The sequence below is a fragment of the Sinocyclocheilus anshuiensis genome, unplaced genomic scaffold (genome assembly GCF_001515605.1).
Source record: "Sinocyclocheilus anshuiensis isolate Anshui unplaced genomic scaffold, SAMN03320099.WGS_v1.1 scaffold112, whole genome shotgun sequence".
Classification (NCBI taxonomy): domain Eukaryota; kingdom Metazoa; phylum Chordata; class Actinopteri; order Cypriniformes; family Cyprinidae; genus Sinocyclocheilus; species Sinocyclocheilus anshuiensis.
The window spans coordinates 1,054,222-1,059,109 of record NW_015557175.1 but is presented as its reverse complement, the minus strand read 5'-3'; the positions used below and the strand labels follow the sequence as shown (position 1 = coordinate 1,059,109).

At 34.1% G+C, this 4,888-nt stretch overlaps 1 pseudogene; it reads right to left on the bottom strand.

Annotated features, from left to right (window-relative positions):
- Positions 1–1,586: 1,586 nt before the first annotated feature.
- The window catches only part of LOC107678438 (N-alpha-acetyltransferase 35, NatC auxiliary subunit-like), an 18,697-nt pseudogene continuing 15,395 nt past the window's right edge, over positions 1,587–4,888 (bottom strand).

Sequence of the window (4,888 nt, the reverse complement as noted above, 5' to 3'; positions counted from 1 at the left end):
ACTTTAATTTTTACAAAATATTTAAGTCACTTAAATCTAGTTTTAAAATAATTTAAAAAAATAAAAATAAAAGTTTATATAATATCTAAAACATTTTAAGGCTAAATTTGGTCTTCAACAATGTGATATATACATTGTGATATAGATACAGTACTACCATTCAAAAATTTGGGGTCAGCAAAATGTTGTATTTTTCAAGAAATTAATTTTATTCAGCAAGGATGCATTAAACTGAATAAATGGTTAGCCAGCTTTAGAGCATTAAGTATGGGTGTCTCAACTGTACCATGGTACTGTTTGAACTGTACACTATATGGGTACAGTTGAGACAAAAATGCACCTTATGTTTATGAGCTAATTGTGGAAAAAATAAACTACACTTGACACTTTGTTCCTTGTCAGTCTGGTCACTGTATTAAATAAATACATTAAATTGTTGTTGTTATTTTCTATGCGTGTGCTGAAAAATGCAGATCTTGCAGCTCTCAAGGCCAGTCTGTAGCTACAAACACTATCCTTCCATGCCTCATGAAACACCTCTAAATTTGTACTCTTCCACCTGCGCTCTTTGTCTTCAAATGAGGGGTGCAACACTTTCTAGAGTGTCAGAGAAGACCGTATTCATATTTTCTATCCTAACATGAAATTCTTAAAGAGCATACAGAGCATTTGTGATTGCTGTAATATTTTGTTTAGTTGTGCAGGCTGTGTTTGTTGTTACGGAGTAGCCTTTTTTCTGGGTTCCAGCACACATAGGAGTACAGGGGACTATAGAAGCTGATGAGAAGTTATTAGATCTGGAAGTACTGTATATGCAGCAAGTAACAGCAAAGTCAGAAAGAATAAGAGGAGGGAAACAAAGGCGGGTTTTATTTTTCATCACCGCTGAGCTGGTCATATTCACTTATATGTAAACATTCATAGGGAAAAAGAACTACAGTAAAAATATGTTAAGGGAAAGCAAAGGATATTCAATTTATGGATGTTTATATTCTCTTTTAACGATAATAACCTGTGTATACATAAATATATTCATTTTATATGAGTTGAATCACATTGCAGAATAGACTGACTGGAGAGTAATGTTCAACAAAGAGAGACAACCTGATTTGATAACATGTTTGTAATGCAGTTAAATTGTGGTGAAAACGAAGATTCACCGAAAACAGCATGTGGCACACTTGAGCATGTTTACAGTTTTTAGAAGAAGAAGAAGAAGAAGAAAAAAGTATTTGTATAACCTTGCAGTTCAGGGCATATGTAATGTTTAACACTGGAGAATGTCTAAAGAATTCTTAAAGATTGAAAAAAAAAATCCTCTGGAAAGCAAAAAAGCTTTAATTCCAGAGTTTGACCAAACATTCTATGGATATGAAGTAATTTGCCTGCACTCTCTAACATACATACACTATAGTTTTGTTCATTTGTTATTGACTCAGGTTGAGTTCTGCTTAGAAACCTGTGTCTCTTAATAGCAACCTGTGTGTGTAGCTTTAAGAGAGTGAGGGACATCTGTGTTGTTTCCTAATGTTTTTTATTCATTTAGAATAATGTAATCATTTATATAATTGATCATTTACTCATGTCATATTTATATTTTTTTATTACTTTATTGCAATGCTTGTTAATGTTGTTTAATCTTATGCTTGTGTGGTTTCAAGAGATTTTTGTCTTCACCAGTTCGAGATGAGAGAGCAGTCATTTCTCCGCATTGCTTTTGGTTTGGTATAATAACACTTGTAGGATTTGTGCTGGTCAGACGGAGTATAGAACAAAGTCCAGTAGAGACGAAGTCTGAGCTTTGAAACATTCGATTATTCAATAATCCCTGCACATTTTTATCATCACTTCATCTCCGCCCTCATCCGTAAACCCCTCAGGCTGACAGAAGACTTGTTAGTTTTGGGTATCAGACAAAGCACTGATTTTGGATATAAGACAAAACGATACCACACCACTCAAAACGAATGTCTCGGGATCTGATAAGGGACTGGATCCAGTATTCCTGGCGTGGAGATTCAGTCTAACATTTTTGCACAGCATGATCAAACACCCTGAGTAAACTTTGCACGCATCTCGTCAAGCCTGGACCTGGTGAGTGAAGTGAGGGTTTATTTTGAAGTCAATGGAAACGAAATATACCAGATACAATATTATCAACTACAAATATGTACAATTACACTCATGGCTCTTAACTTATTCGGCGACTGTGATGACAGTTCATGTCATTGAGACGAGTTCATCTTGGAAACATGGTCTATCTCAAATGATCTTGACGATGGGGAAGTATTTGTGCGCAGAGAAGTCAAATTCAGGAAGGGCCTACAAAGAAAATAGGCAAGGATTCGATGAATTTCACAATATCTCATATGCAAACTGTTTTTTGGAAGGAATTTAAGTTAAGCTCTATGAACAGCATCTGTGACATGCTCGCTGTTACTACTGGACATCATTTTGACTCATCTTCAGTTTGTAATAAAAATGAAAGTCTATGGGGCAAAGCATTCTCTGCTGGGTTTCAAAGCAGAAATGTTCAGCATGTATTTTTGTTCAATCACTTTTTGTACATTGTTCAATGCAAAAATTTTGTTTTTGAGTCCTGTCAGCAGTGGAACAACTACTCTAAGCAGAGGATCTTCTGATTATGATTTACATGTGAAGGCATATCATTTTCAAATAAATGTTTATTGTATCATTTATTCTGGCGCAGACTCTTTCCTAATAGACTTCTATTACAGGAAACACAGTATTATTTGTTTTACACACTGAGAGTTTAACATGTGTTCTATGGTAACAGAGACAGGCCATAATGCTTTAAGTTGTACTGAACCCAGAAAATCCATATAAACATATTGTACCTTGGTCTCCTTCTTGTGTCCTCCAGCCAGCAGCTTCATTACAACAATATTGGGTTTGGCCACTTTTAGGATGCGGTTCACCTACAACAACCATCAGCATATCAGTCACTTCCTTTCACAATATACAATTAACAACGTAAGCACTTAACAATCATTAGTTAAGAATAATCTCATATATTTGTTGACATGAAGCAAATTAAAAAAAAAACAATAATAATTTTATTCAGCAAGGATGCATTAAACTGATCAAAAACGTAGTTTGCCATTTTTTTTTTTTTTTTTACGGTTTCCACAAAATATGAAGCAGCACAACTGTTTTCAACATTGATAATAATCAGAAATGTTTCTTGAGCAGCAAATCAGCATATTATACTGATTTCTGAAGGATCGTGTGACACTGAAGACTGGAGTTATGATGCTGAAAATTCAGCTTTGCATCACAGAAATAAATTACATTATAAAATCTATTATAATAGAAAACAATTATTTTAAATAGTAATAATATTTCATTAATATTACTATTTTTACTCTATTTTTGACCAAATCAATGCAGAGGCTTCTTTCAAAAACATTTATACTAAACCATTTTAATTAAATTGTTAAATTAGTATACATAGATATTAGCATTATAGATGTAAAAGTATAATTCATGGTTTGTACGTAATTCTTAATGAAACTTAATTCTGTATGAAACAGACATTGCAATCTTCTTTTTTTTCTGTATTGCGATAAATATCCAAATGAAACCGCTTCTCAAAGAAACAATGTATAGGGCGGAACTTGAGTCATGGGTAATCATAACCCGTCCCTGCTGGCTATATTTTGGTTATAAGATTGGAAAGAAAGGTTCTCATAGCCGTATAAGGAGAGTTTGTACCTCTGCATCGGGGCTGGTGACGTTTTCAAGTATGAGTTTGACTTGCTGGAAATGTTTACTGGCTGCCATATAGAGATCCGCTGAGCAAGGAGGAGGATTGTACTTCTTCAGATCTGACATTTCCTGCATCCACACATACAAACACACTCTGTTTACTGTAATCTTTGCACAGAATAGTTGCGGTAAACATAATCTTGAAGCAGTAGTACCTTAAACTGGATGTAGTGCACTGGCGGCGGTGTGACGACGCTGTTGAAAGGGGCGAATCGATGCTCGTAGCGAACCTGCTCGCTGTCCAGCTCAAACTGAGGTTTGCGCACCTTTCTGTCCATATCCAATGCTATCATAGTCTGCAGAAAGAAAGACAGAAGAGTCAGTACCACAGTCAAAGAAAGGCATGACACTCATTTTTTTCATCTATTTGTTGATTCAAAAATACTTCTATGATGAGTATGCTTTTGATTTTACCAGTAAAATTCATTTTTATTTGGAGCATAAAGTCAAAATTAAAATACAACTGCGAGGAAACAAAACAAACAACAACAAAAAACAAAAACAAGACTGCTTAACTGCCTATTAATTTGAAGAACTTTTGTCCACCAAATGAAAGTCAAGTGGTGCAACCAAGAAACAAAACATAAAATATGAATTATATCATAGAGAGAAGAGCCTTATGAATCTGTGTCAATCTGTGCCTCTTTAAATCTCAAATAATTTGATCTTTTTTATTACACGACAAGGTTAGTTCAGGTTGTAAAATGTCCTGTGGTGCGACTCGATGATATTTATGATTGAATAATTAATTAATACTACCTGTAACAAAATATTTAAAAATCATTATTAAAAAATAAAACAAGTCATACATGCAGTTGTATTTAAGGTTTAAGTAAAAAAAAATATATATATATTTTTGCTTGACGGTTACACAACATTTTCAAAGTCATCTTTTGGCACGTTTTAAACTAGATTTTTCCTTCTTTATTATGAACACTCTTATCACTGTCCCTCCAGTCAAATCCTGATGATCATGATTTATTTCTAATATTTCCATCTGAATAATCTCTGTCATTCTGAAACATGTCACGTTACAAAATTTGCAAATGCCATGTTGACATCTTTTTGTGTGTGTGTGTGTGTGTGTGTGTGTGTGTGT